This window comes from Dermacentor andersoni, chromosome 4, assembly GCF_023375885.2.
Source record: "Dermacentor andersoni chromosome 4, qqDerAnde1_hic_scaffold, whole genome shotgun sequence".
Taxonomy (NCBI): Eukaryota; Metazoa; Arthropoda; class Arachnida; order Ixodida; family Ixodidae; genus Dermacentor; species Dermacentor andersoni.
Genome location: NC_092817.1, coordinates 24,634,117 through 24,648,979, shown reverse-complemented (window position 1 = coordinate 24,648,979; position 14,863 = coordinate 24,634,117). Strand labels below are relative to the sequence as shown.

General features: G+C 43.9%; 1 long non-coding RNA gene across 1 annotated transcript in view; it reads right to left on the bottom strand.

Moving 5' to 3' along the window:
• LOC129386126 (uncharacterized) overlaps nucleotides 1-14,553 on the bottom strand; it is a 125,267-nt gene extending 110,714 nt beyond the window's left edge. The window contains exon 1 of the long non-coding RNA XR_008613598.1: nucleotides 14,506-14,553. This is a non-coding gene — a long non-coding RNA (uncharacterized lncRNA). The remainder of the gene's footprint in view (nucleotides 1-14,505) is intronic.
• Between the last annotated feature and the right edge of the window lie 310 nt (nucleotides 14,554-14,863).

The window sequence follows — 14,863 nt, the reverse complement described above, 5'->3', positions numbered from 1 at the left end:
GAAACGTAAACGATGCAGTTTTACAAGTGTCATCAGAAAACGCACAATTGACGAAAAGAAGCAGCTTGATGGAACTGGTCCTGGGCCGAATTGAAACTGAGAAAGAAAACGGTCACGAGAAAAAGGAGGGACCGCTCTTGCGGAACACTTCCGAGAAACAAGTTTGCTCGGAAAACCCATAATGCATGGCCCCTCTCAAATAGAGAAGGAAAGGTATGAAAAAAACACCACACGAAAAAGCGACAGTCAATTTGCGATCGGGGGAGTGGAAACTGCCTTCTTCTCTGAATATCCTTTGATCTTGCTGTGAACGAAATCAACGAACACTCGGCGTTTATGGTCTTTCTTCGAACAGTTCTGTTACAAGACGCCACTAAATAAAAGGAGAAATAAAAGAAAGAAAAAAAAAATAGAGCGGAAATTTGTCGGGAACACTCGTGCGTGCCTTAATCTGAACCACAACTTTTTCGTGCCAGCGATGAGCTCTGTACTCATTTTCTTTTATCTTTCTCCCTGCGTCGTCATCGCAGCGACCAGTCTTGCGATCAGCTTTCGCAACGAATAATCTCCGCTCGGTTGACCTCCTTCAGCTGCCACGAGCACAGGCCTCTTCTGCAAACAAACTTTGACAACGCTGTTCGTGCGCCATGCAGGCATGACGACGCCCCTTCCTCCCTTCTGTCCTCGCGACGTGGCTTGTAACAGACCCTGCACGCGAAGAATTTTGCAGCGGTTCCTTTGTCATTGTTTCGTCTCTCTCTCTCTCTCTCTCTCTCTCTCTCTCTCTCTCTCTCGAAGCCTCCCGTTCCACAGTGACATTCCTTTCAATTTGCTAGCCTCATTGTCCTGTTAACTGTCGCCTGCCTACGTACTGAGTAATATGACTATGAAACACTGCATTTGTTGAGCACCGCGCCAAAGTCGTCAGACATTCTAGATGTTAGAGGTTGCGTAAGCTTATGGGAGGCATGTTACGCAGCTCCTTCCACGTAAGCGCTGAGTAGCAGACGAGAGCGCACACGCTCACGCCAACGTATCTGCCTTTCCTATAAATAAAATTTACATTTCTTTCTTCCTTGTAAGAACAATCCTATATTAATTAACTGCCACTGTGTCACTTCCTTTTTTAACAGAATCATGATACATGTTTTATGCTCATGAACCCCGATGGCCGTGAAGTTGAATTCAGGCCACATAAGCACTTACCTTCCGGTATCTGAACCTTTCTATACTGGGTGCTAATGCTGTGAACACAGGTGCAATTTTTGTTTACAGTGATGTATAGTACGCGATGGCTTAGCGTGCGCGAATGCGTGCGCGAATGCGTGTTAATTAATAGATAGCGGTCCCAGGCAGTGTTTCACGAATAATTACCTTACCCCAACCTGAACAGGAAGACCCAGTTTCGGGGAATTGGCGCTAACCACAGTGACATATAAAAGGAAAGACATCACCTTTATTCGTCCTTTCTTTTTTTTATGTTCATTTTTTTAGCGATTGCACACTAAGTAAGATTAACTAGCACAGTAGTTTGTCCCCCCTTAAACGAGTAGTCTCGCGTAAATATAGCATGCACGGACAGCAAATGTGCTGAAATCATCAGATGCCAAAGAGAGTCAACGCATATTAAGAAGGATAGAACGAAGTTGTTTATTTCTTTCACTGCACGCAACAGTGTTACACCAAAACTATTTCTCGCGAGAAAATTGTAAAGAAAACAACATTACACAGAACTGTAATGTTTATGTACATCATAATAAAAACATCTGCCTACAGTTGCTCGAATTTTAATTATTTAATTCACAATAAATCTTAAATCAAAGAGTTTTTAGATAAATGTGCAATGCTTACGTTTAAACTAACCAATTCATCCGATACAATATGTAATGACTGAGTAGCTGAGAGTAATTCTAATCAATTTTATTAGAGTGGCATCACTGCACCATCCGCACCCAATATTGGTTCCGTGGCAACGACGATAAAAAATGTTCGCCACCTCCTCCTCGAATGCCCCAGACAAGTGACGCAAGGACGGCAGCTAAAACAAACGCTACGCTACATTTATCATCACCGACCTTTCTCACTAACAAAATTGCTGGGCGCATGGCCAAAGAAAATAACACAGCGAAAAGCAATGAATGTACTCGGACGTTTTTACGAAGATACAGGCATCCTTAACAAGTACTAAATATCGCAATGGATAGACACACAACGTAACTACAGCTTGCTTTCATTATTTGCAATTATTAGCGCTTGTATATTACGTATATTACGTGTTAGATTCTTTTGTAGTCTCTGCCGAAACTCACTCTTGACTGTCATATTATGTGCGTGTATTATTTTATCTCTGTAATTCCTCGTCTGTTTACAAGCTGATCGCAGTTTACATCACGGCCACTTGTGTGACTTTGTGAATTTGTTTACAAACTCATTGTGGGGCAACTTGCCATTTATATTTATGTGTTCGTGGATGTATAGGACTGTATGTCGTGGATTTCTGGCACTTCGACGTCGTTTCTTATCATTTTCTTACTAGATAATATATAATAAAAAAGGACCGTATAACTGCAGCATTTTATTCAACTTTATTTATTCAATACGCTGCCAACAAATCAAATTCAAATCAGGAAAAGAAGCCCGTGACCTGGAGCTGTGCTTAAAAGAGAGCAGTTGCGTTAGGTCGTCTCAATGTTTAAGAGCTCGGCTAAAGCACTCCTCGCTCTGAACAAGCATACAGAAGGTAAATAATGACGTGCTTAATCATATGACATAAATCTCGTGGCATAAGTGAGGCAGATGAGTCTTTCCCGTCATGGCGTCATTTATCAGTAATGCCGAGATGTTGGCGCAAGAGAGTTATTAATTCCGGTCTTCGCTATGCTCGTGTTTCGTGCTGGTGAGCAAGTGTGGTGCATCACTCATTCCGCCGCTTGGACTGCTTGGCTGCTTTTGCAGCCATATTTTGGAGTAGCCCAGACAAAAAAAGTGAGGTGAAAAATCCCCCCCCTCCCCCAAAAAAAAAAATACGTGCCGCTCTATTCATGAGGGCGGCGCAAGGAGTCGGAAAATCAATGAAGCACGATTTGTTCTTACAGGGGCCCAGCGTCAACGTCACTTACAAGGAAGGTCTGCACATCTCTGCCATGAAGCTGCTGCGTGGGCAGCACACTCAACTGTAGCACTGTACTGCACAGCAACCACTGCTCCAAACAGTTCAAGTTTTTCAATATGTGAAGACGGAAGGGAGGAATGGGGATGAGAATAAAACGCAACAATGAATTAGCATATTTTTTCATATCTCATGAATGTCCGTTGCGGTATTACATAGTGTAGTGTGGCAAATTTGCACATTAGCCCGCGTCACATCAAATCGATTGATCTCCATCCAATTTCCAATTGATTTCCGCGTCAAATTCAGATACCCGTGCTATGTGTCAATAATGCAAGAACAAAGTTAGTTGCAAGTCTGCTACTCGTCCCGTCCACTTCCCTTATGTAAGCATCTGTTCGTTAGCTTGTTGTTGTTGTCGTTGTCGTCGTTGTTGTCGTCGTTGTCGTCGTCGTTGTTGTTGTTGTCGTTGCTGTTGTTGTCGTCGTCGTTGTTGCCGTCGTCGTTGTTGTTGTTGTTGTCGTTGTTGTTGTTGTTGTTGTTGTTGTTGTTGTTGTCGTCGTCGTCGTCGTCGTCGTCGTCGTCGTCGAAATTTTTGCAGAACCATTTACCAAGTACAAACACCCGGCAAGAAATTCTGCTGCGCTTCTGTCTAGATGCGACTTTTCTATTCTCACATCCACGTACTTCGAGATAAAAATGAGCCAGAGACAAAATAAACACCATAAAACGGGTCCCAGCCATCAGTTTAATTATGTATTTCGACGCCAATTATCCTATCTGAAGAAAAGCGTTAGAGATCCCTACTACGAAATTGAATTAAGAAAAGCCAACTGCAGCAAATAAAATAATTTCAACAGTATGAACTCCTTCTCGTTTTGTTGCGTATACTAACTTGTACCACCCTGCTATAATTTCATGATTGAGATGGAAGCGCGTATAAAAAATTAAAACAATAAATAAATGGCTCCCATAGACTATTCATCGGGTCGGTCTATGGTTCTCGAAAGTTAGCAGGAGGATAAACTAGTACGGCTGCACTCCTCGACGAATTGCTCAACCAACCCATAAATCAAGGAACGTTGTACCAGCGAGATGCGAAGCAGTGAGTGAAAACAAATGTCGACATATGTGGCTAGCACTCGTTCGACCTTATATCGCGCTGTAGCAATCACACGGACCCTCCCAGTGGGTTCGCGTCATTGGCACCACCTCCGCTGCCGATTTCGCCGCATGCTGTCACAGTACGGACGGTGCAGGCGCGGCTCGGCCGTGCGAGGTTTAGAATGTCTCCAGAGCCGCGAGAGACGCGCAATCCGTTCGGCTGCAAAAACTACGAAGGGGACGAACCCTCCGCTCGGCTCAACCGGCCTTCCGCTGCTGGCACTACAGCGTTCCCGCTACTGTACACTGTGCGCATACCACATCGTGGTGTGAGCGGAACAAACGGCACACTGCCAAGCTTCAGGTTACAAACGCCTCGACCGTTTTCGTACTGTGTTGCCCTCTGTCTCATCTCAACTTGCACTGTCGAAGGGCGACTCCTGTAACGCCGACGGCGGTGTTTCTAATCACGCCAGCGATATGAGACGCCTTATAGTTGCCGGGCCACCAAGTACCAATTACCTCGCGTGCTGGGTAGCGTCAACAAGTCGCCCCACCGTATTCTCAGGAGCTGAAGCGCAAAGCTAAGCCTTGCTATCGATTTCAATGCTTCGTCCTTCGGGAGAAACTGCCCAATTTTTCTTCTACAAGCTGTTTCCTGCATTGACCTTCCTTACCAGCTTTTCTATGATTTACTCTGTCGTTCCAGGACTCCATGGCTGAAAGTCGTTCCTCGGCTTTTCCCCATTTTCCTAGGTGGACCTCGTCTAGTCTCCCCGCCAGTACCAATATTTATTGCTTTCTTGGCGATGCAACTCTCATCTCTTCTCATTATGCGTCTGAAATCTCCGTGTACCTCTCTTTCAGTTTTGTTGCGTCTTTTCTTTTCTTCCTAACCCTCACGCTTTGCTAGGAATATCGCAGGGCGCTCTATCGGTTTCTCAAATCCCCTTCACAAAGCACTAACCTAAAGCACTGCATGCGTTCGAGCGCGACCTGATTCCAGCTAACACAGAAGGTTCGACAAAAAAAGAAATGTCTTCTTTGTGCATATTCTTTGAGCCTTTTATCCCTGGCTTCTACCGTCTATCTTAATATTCTTCTGTCTCGGCTTCTCTCTGCGTACTATCCCGCGCTTATTTCAAAGCTCCTAATTATACGGTGCACAGCCTTCTTAACTGAACAGTTCAAGCAAACGCAAGCGCCCAGCAACAGTCATGTTTCCCAATCTGAGCCCCGCTTCAGGATTATGTGTATATATATATATATATATATATATATATATATATATATATATATATATATATATATCCCCTTCACAAAGCACTAACCTAAAGGAAGGCCTGCTTACCTTTGCGAAGGTAAGCAGGCCGCAGACCAAGTACGGCACCCAAAGGGCTGTTTCGTATTGTACAGTGGAAAGCAAACGAGTAGCGAAGGAGTCCTAATAGCAGGTGTTTTCTAAGAGTATTGCTCGAGCTTCCAATTACGTGATCAATGCATATATATATATATACAGTGAGACAGCGAGACAAAGACTAACAAATTCATCGACAATTACGATAGTCCATAAAGCGAAATTTGAGCGCAGCTCTATACGTGTTTTCATTTTGCAAAGTATTGGCTACAGCACGGACAATGTCTCGTGCGGCACGTTGCAAACGGAGCAAAGCGGCAGGCTAATCGGGAGATCGCGAGAAGCAGCGCGTGAGGGACGCGTGGGCGCGATTCACAGCAGCCTGCCGCAGAGAGGCCTCCCAGACTACGCGCGCTACTTTGGCGCCATCTCGCAGCCATCATCGCCGCAGTGTGCGACTTGCGCGGCACTGCGGCTTTTCTTCTCACGCTTTGGCCATGCCCTCCTCCTCCGCTTTCCTCGTCGCGATGAGAGCACTAGCAAGGAGAGCAATATCGCCTACATGCACACGCCTACAGTAGTCATCATCATCATCAGCAGCAGCAGCAGCAGCAGCCTGGTTACGCGCACTGCAGGGCAAAGGCCTCTTCCATACTTCTCCAACTACCCCGATTATGTACTAATTGTGGCCATGTTTTCCCTGCAAACTTCTTGATCTCATCCGCCCACCTAACTTTCTGCCGCCCCCTGCCACGCTTCCCTTCCCTTGGAATCCAGTCCGTAACCCTTAATGTTTATCTTAATGGTAACCCATCGGTTATCTTCCCTCCTCATTACATGTCCTGCCAATGCCCATTTCTATTTCTTGATTTCAACTAAGATGTCATTAACTAGCGTTTGTTCCCTCACCCAATCTGCTCTTTTCTTATCCCTTAACGTTACACCCCTCATTCTTCTTTCCATAGCTCGTTCCGTCGTCCTCAATTTAAGTAGAACCCTTTTCGTAAGCCTCCAGGTTTCTGCCCCGTACGTCAGTACTGGTAAGACACAGCTTTTATACACTTTTCTCTTGAGGGATAATGGCAACCTGCTGTTCATGATCTGAGAATGTCTGCCAAACGCACCCGAGCCCATTCTTATTCTTCTGGTTATTTCAGTCTCATGATCCGGATCCGCGGTCACTACCTGTCCTAAGTAGATGTATTCACTTACCACTTCCAGTGCCTCGCTACCTATCGTAAACTGCTGTTCTCTTCCGAGACTGTTAAACATTACTTTAGGTTTCTGTAGATTAATTTTGGACCAACCCTTCTGTTTTGCCTCTCCAGGTCAGTGAGCATGCATTGCAGTTGGTCCCCTGAGTTAATAAGCAAGGCAATACCATCAGCGAATCACAAGTTACTAAGGTATTCTCCATTAACTCTTACCCCCAATTCTTCCCAATCCAGGTCTCTGAATACCTCCCGTAAACACGCTGTGAATAGGATTGGAGAAATCGTATCTCCCTGCCTGACGCCTTTCTTTATTGGGATTTTGTTGTTTTTTTTATGGAGGACTACGGTGGCTGTGGGGCCGCTATAGATATCTTTCGGTATTTTTACATACGGCTCGTCTACACCCTGATTTCTTAATGTCTCCATGACTGCTGAGTTTTCGACTGAATCAAACGCTTTCTCGTAATCAATGAAAGCTATATATAAGGGTTGGTTATATTCCGCACATTTCTCTATCACCTGATTGATAGTGTGAATATGGTCTTTGTTGAGTAGCCTTTACGGAATCCTGCCTGGTCCTTTGGTTTACAGAAGTCTAAGGTGTTCCTGATTCTATTTGCCATTACCTTAGTATATACTTTGTAGGAAACGGACAAAAAGCTGATCGGTCTATAATTTTTCAAGTCTTTGGCGTGCCCTTTCTTATGGATTAGGATTACGTTAGCGTTCTTCCAAGATTCCGGTACGCTCGAGGCCATGAGGCATTGCGTATACAGGGTGGCCAGTTTTTCTAGAACAGTCTGCCCATCATCCTTCAACAAATCTGCTCTTACCTGATCCTCCCCAGCTGCTTTCCCCTTTTGCATAGCTCCCAAGGCTTATTTTTGCTTCTTCCGGCGTTACTTGTGGGATTTCAAATTCCTCTAGACTATTCTCTCTTCCAGTATCGTCGTGGGTGCCACTGGTACTGTATAAATCTAGGGTAGCAAACCGGAGACTCATATCTGGTTAACCTCCCTGCCTTTCCTCTTCATTCTCTCTCTCTCTCTACAGAACTCCTCAGCCACTTGAACTGTCTCAGCCATATTAGTAATGATATTGCCGGCCTTGTCTCTTTACGCATACATCTGATTCTTGTCTATTCCTAGTTTCTTCTTCACTACATTTAGGCTTCCGCCACTCCTGAGAGCATGTTCAATTCTATCCATATTATACTTCCGTATGTCAGCTGTCTTACGCTTGTTGATTAACTTGAAAAGTTCTGTCAGTTCTATTCTAGCTGTAGGGTTAGAGGCTTTCATACATTGGCGTTTCTTGATCAGATCTTTCATCTCCTGCGATAGCTTACTGGTATCCTATCTAACGGAGTTACCACCGACTTCTATTGCACAGTCTTTAATGATGCCCATAAGAATGTCGTTCATTGCTTCAACACAGCAGTTAACATAAAATAACACAATTCGTTATTTCTACGTTGAGTTCTTTCTGGGATCCATGTTCAGCAGCCAAATACCGTTATCATTTAATGAATTTTCATTGAATTCCGAGGTTTTACGTACCAAAACCACGATCTGACTATGAGGCACGCCGTAGTCGGGGACTTCGGATTAATTTCGACGCGAGTGTTTCTGTACTTTGCCCCCATCGAAATGTGGCCGCCGCGGCCGGGACTTGATCCCGCGACACCGGTGTTATTTCGATGGTCATGACGAGTTATTTACTTAATTACTTATTTTTTTATTTACCTACTTATTTACTTATTTATTTACTCACTTATTTAATTATATATTTATACAGTTATTAACATTTATATACTTCTTTAGTAACACAAGTAAATACAAGTTGTTTTTTCATCCACATTAATTTTCATTAATTTATCATTTCTTTATTTCATTTATTAAGCACAAGTACTTTCCCCTTGGTGTTGTCCTTGGTGTCAGTGTTTGTTGGCTTCTTATGATATGACTAATAAAAATCGAGACCCTCGGTTAACCCCCTCTCTTCAAGTAAATAAACAAGTTATTTACTTGTTTATTTATTGGATTGCTCATTTACTGTCTCATCCAGAGTCTGCACGTGACATACCTTCCCAGTCTTCTTATCGTAGTCGAAGCCCCAAATTAACTAGACAACCCCCCCTTTTTTCTCTCCTTAGCCTCCTGTTTTGCAGCGGCTTTTTCATGGTGGTAAGCCGGCATTGTTTTCGTTGCTGCTGGCTATTTGTGGACTGCAGTGGCTGTAGGCGACGCTTGTGACGCAGATGCGACACATGTGACGTTGTCTCTTTTGGCGGTGAGTGTGGCTCGCGGACTTTCGTTTGAATTTTTCGCGTGTTTTCTCACCGCACATTGCTGTAACAGTTCACAGACAATCATCACAACATGGTCTACGCACTGGGCTTATCCGCTCGGAATTTCCAAGCCCGATCATGTACCCTATAATCAAGTCGCATTTCCGAAATTCAGATGTCGTTCCAAGACCCGTGCCACTGCCATAATCAGAGTTTTCGCACACCCATCTATACGGGCAACCGTTCGTTCATCTTGGAACAATACCGCTGTAATATTCTGAGGCAAGTTGTTGATGCTTTCAAATCAAGAGAATATGGGTTCCTAAATGGCTGAATATATATATATATATATATATATATATATATATATATATATATATATATATATAAGTAAGGACATCATGGACCCTTACTGCGTCATTTTGCTAGAATCCCCAGGTGGTGTCACTTTCCTGCAAGCTAAAAATGCAAAGCATTTAGTTCATAAGCATTCCAGTGACGCACTTGTCAAAATGTGTGCCCAATAATATGTGTAGCCGTGAATTGCTACCTCCTTCACAGAACAATATAGTGAGCAGCGGAAAGCTTTCTCGTATCAAACCGTACCTCTTGTGGTGTTTTCTTCACGCTGCTTCTACCGGCCTCCGCCTTATTCTTGCAGAATTATTCAATGTTTTTTCAAATCTGGCATCTCTGCATGCATAGTAACGTTTTGGTGGTCCACGATTTCAATTAACCATAGAGCTTGATTACGAGAGAGGGGGGTGTGGGGGAGAGGCATGAACGTTAACTATACTTTGTCCAGTTTGCTACCTTAAGCGTGGATAGGGGGCAAACTCCATACGCATGATTGGATGCCTTCATCGGCATGTGCAATATTATTCGTTAAAACGTATATTTAGGTGTGCATGTGTGGGCGTACTGAAACAGCTGGCGGTGGCCAAATCAATCTCGTCACCCTACTCGTCATCCCACTCCAAAATCAAGAACTCTTCAAGTTGGCAATGTTTTTCAAGTTGTCCCTTTTTCTTGCATTCAGGCTTGCTTATTTTTGTTTATTCTGTTATGCTTAGTATTACTTCATATTTCATGTATTGGTTCTATTCTTCGCACTGCAGCGAATCCTTATATTATGCATATCTAGCCTTCACCGAGGGTTGCAGTCTTGTACTTTGGGACCCACGTCTGTACTTTACATGCTGTAATTCACCTCTAATGTAATAATAAATTTATTGATTGAAAGAAAGAAAAAATAATACAATGCATGTTCAAAATTTCAGATTCATCATTTCTGTGTGAGTTGAGTTTCTTTCTTTATCTCATATACTGTTGCCGCTTCAGCACTAAAGTTGAATTGACAGAGAGGTGTGCCCCTCCTTTTTTTTCACTCTCTCGCTGCGCAAAGATACCAGCTCGCCTAGTTTCTGCTAGCCATGCTTGGAATTTCTCGCGCTATTGATCAGTTCGCAAGAATGTCACTATATCTGAATCAAGTCAGTACTTCGGCTGCATGCACACTTTGAGGGAGTCGCGCAGTATGCGCCGAGATTTATTCTCTTAGTACAAAGGCAGGTTGCCGATGAGGCTCCTTCCGAAAGAATATTCTGAAACTGCACCCCTACGCTGTTTACCATCAGCCGCGCCGAGATTGCAAACAGCACTTCAAGATTGCCTACTACGTGGAATGACACGAACGCCAGCGCCATTGCGAAACCGTCACTGAAAAAAACACTTGCTGCGGCTCTCTTTCGACATCCCTTCAAAGGAGCTTTCGTGACAAATTACTTTTTGATAGAGTTGCACAAGAAGTGCGACGTTATTGCTTGTGCTCACGCACAACCATCCGACAACACCCCCCCCCCCCCCCCCCCCCCCGATCCCGTTACTGGAAAAAGTATCAACCCTGCCTTACAGGCAAAAGAAGAACCTATACGTCAGTGAGCAATTCGCTTCGCTAGCCTCTGGCGCACGGCACCACAGGTCTTTCGCAACGTCATTTTCTGAACAAAATTCTCGCCTTTCAGCCGCCGCGAAAAGCGCGGACGTTCGGGCTATGTCGTCACAATCGCAGACACCTCTTGTGTTCGACTCCGAAAGCGACGTAGTTTAGGGAATTCAGCTTTTTTTCTTCGTTCAGCTAGGTTATTTCTTACTTTCAGCCCGTGTGCTCGTGTTATTGCAAATGCATTCGAACGCACTTCTAGAAGCCTATCGTACACCACGCCAAAATATGTACGTTTCACAACATGCAATATTCAGGTACCACCCAGGTAATAACACTTCTTGAAGCATAAAATGTTTACCATTGATATGAAGGGGCACTCAGATTTCCTTTTTTTTTTTACGTATCAGGAAAATTTTCACCAGCAGTAAAGACACTTAACGAACGCAATAAAAGAAGAAACCGCTGTTAAAAGGCATAGGTTTTTAATAAATCCTGGAGCAAAGTACGGTGCCTACTGTGTATTGCCTCTGTTAAAAGTGCGTTGCTTAGAAGCAGAAGAGCTTGTACAGTATATTCTACAAGAATGTGTGCAATAACCTAAATTATGGTGATCTATTGATATTTGTTTGTTCGTTTTCCATTGTAATATCAAGGAAAATAACACGCTAGGCCTCTCTAAAGCCAGCTACCCAAAAATATTTATTACACTGCTCTGTAAATAGATAAAAGACAATCATTCGACGTCTGCAAGCGAAACCACATCGCTACACGGATAGAAGAAAGCTGGAATAAGAGTTTGTCGAAATTGAACGCCTGCGGTGTCAACCATGTATGGCGTACGGCGTCACATAGCTGGAATACGTGTGAGCGATATTAGTGCTCAGTTGCGCTCACGCCTCATGAGAAAATAACTACATTGTTGGAAATTGTTTGTTCTAAACATCGGTTGAACATTTATTCCGCGTTAGATAACATTATAATCCCGCGATTTTACGTTTCACCGATCTAATACGTTTATTTATTCCTTCTTGAAAACAATATCTTCCTTGGCTAGTTGCCGCCACGTTTCCGTATAGGGTAAGCCTGTTTTTAACTTCTAGCCTCTCTCGTGGACCGATTCCGGAGATAGTGCAGTCCAAAAACGCAGGCCGATTGCGAAGGTTATGCCATCTAAAGCCCGAGGCTCCGTCTACTCCAATCACGCGAGGAGTAACGCGACGGAGTGCCGCGCGTTCATCTTTAAGCACGTGCAGGAACGCTCCACTACGCTCGCGCCGGGTAAATTTCTGAACATCGGGGAAACAGCATTCAAGTCAGGCCGGCATTCACTCTCTACTCGCCTTCGCATCGCCATGCCTCGCCCGAGCAAATTGCTGATCGAAGCCGACTTTGAATTATGCGGCTCATACATCCCATTCTCACCCCAAATTCACTTAGGAAAGCACTGTGTCTCATCGACTTCAACTAGAATTGGAATTACTTTAAAACATTTTTGTTCTTTCCCAGTGCAGATAATTTATTTATTTTATTTACAGAATACTGTGGGTCAACGTGTGGTCTAGGCAGTAGTGGATTACTGTTTATACAGTTGTGATACCTCATTCCAAGCAAAAGAAGAAAAATAAGAAAACTTTGGAGGACGCTTAAGCTTCGCCTTTAAGAGTGGAACACGATAGCATTAAAAGACCCCTGACAGCTTCTCACGCTTCCCGGCAACTGCAGCGTATGTAACCGTAAGGTTTACCCGAAAACGCTCGCGGCGAACGCTATGCACGAAGGCGGGTTTTCTGGTCGAAACGCGGCCTCTTGCAAGGCCCGCAAAGCGGTTACGATGCGGTTAGTTAATTCAGCGACTATAGTGTTCTTTGCATCGACATGCTTCGAGAACTAAGCCTCGATTTTTTATATACGTTGTTACTTTGCTTTTTTTTTACTTACTCCAGTGCGTTAACTGGCCGGATTTTCCTTTTATTCTCTTTAAGCGCTAGAAGCAAACCAAAGCGAGAAGCTCTATATAGAAACCAGAGGACAGCTGCTTTCATGTACAAAGCTTTCCATTGTAGCAAATATATATATATATATATATATATATATATATATATATATATATATATATATATATATATATATATATATATATATATATTCAGGGGAGTTTTAAGTGCCAAACCACAATCTGATCATGAGGCGCGCCATAGTGGGGGACAAAGGGAAAGAAACTTGGTCGGCAAGGTCACATGGTATAATTAAAGCTTCGTTTCGTTAAAAAAGAAAGAAAAAGGAATGACCCATAGGAAAAGCACTCTGTGGATTAGTTTTGATTGATCCCGGCCACGGCGGCCGCATTTCGATGGGGGCGACGTGCGAGAACACCCGTGTACTTAAATTTATGCGCACGTTAAAGAACCCCAGGTGGTTAAAATTTCCGGAGTTCCCCACCACGGCGTGCCTCATTATCAGATCGTGTTTTTGGCACGGAACACCACATAATCTTTTCTTTAGTTTTTACCATCCGGGGTTCTTTAGCGTGCATCTTTAAGTACACGAGTGTTTTATTTCTCTTTCTTTTTTTTTTTGCATTCCACCGCCATCGAAATGCGGCCGCCACGTCCTGGATCGAACCCGCTACTTCGAACGGAGCAGAACAACTCCATAATCGATGAGTTACCACGGTGGGTACTTTGCCACAGAGCCTCTGTTCCGAATCTCTGATGCAACTGCCGAACATGGGCAGGGAAGCGAACCCATGACCACGCGTTCAACAGTGAGATTCCACTTCCGCAGAGCCACCAAGGATCAAACTGCTCCAACGTACAGTCGGAGTTACCAGAGATATAAGAACAGCATACGTCGTTTATTTCACCGTCAGACGAGGGCGCGGGGCTCTGTACGCTGCAAACACTGAACGAACTGGAAAGCCATTTCGAACAAGCTGTTGCCACAAAAGCAAGAAACCGGATGAGAGAAAAGCGAAAACCACGTTTGTCTGAAACTTCAATTTCATTCGGGATGTGTCACGATTTCTGCTTTGCAGAGGGAGGATGCTTCTAACGGAAGCCGTAACAGGATCCTGGTGTCGTAGCCTACTTCTGGAATACCTCTTTTTTTTATTTCTGAAAGCGACGCCCCCCCCCCCCCCCCCCAAAAAAAAAAGGTGGAAGTAGGAAAGGTTAAAAAGAAAACAGCCGATTGTTGCTTAAAGTAGGCTCAGGTTTCTTTCATCAAAAAGAAGAACAAAAAAAGAAAAGTCAATCTGCACGTCGTGCTCCTGTGTTTGTGTCCAAAAAAAAGTTTTGTTTTAGTGCAGATGTTTGCTGCTTCGTTTGCGCTTGTTTCATTGTCCTCGCACTTCACATTAGCTGAGGAAATGGTACCCGAGATGTGTTACAACCCTTGCTGTTTTAATGTGCTGTAGAGCCAGAAACTTTTCTCCTTCAAAACAATCGAGCAAGCACCTTTTGCTCATAACAAGGGATCCTAGCTCACCTTCTTGTGGCTTCCACTCCATCTTCTCTCGCTTCTCTTCGCTCTGAAAGAAAGGCAAACGGGGTGGGTTTGAACGGATGTTCTATACTGCGGTTTTAATACAAGTAACGAGTTCCTTCTTGGAATAGTGAGGTCTAACTTGAACGCGCGATTCGCTGTTCTTGTTAAGGCTACTTTATCAATTAGTGCACCTGGCAAGTTTGACAACTCAAAGCTAATCTGGGATTGAGTGTTTGGAATTTAGTCCTTGAATTTACATGACGCTTCTCAGGCCAGCATTGTATTGTGTTGCTAAGATCTAATTTTGCAGAACCACTAGCATTCGATGACGGGTTGATTAGTACCATCGCGGCCAGGT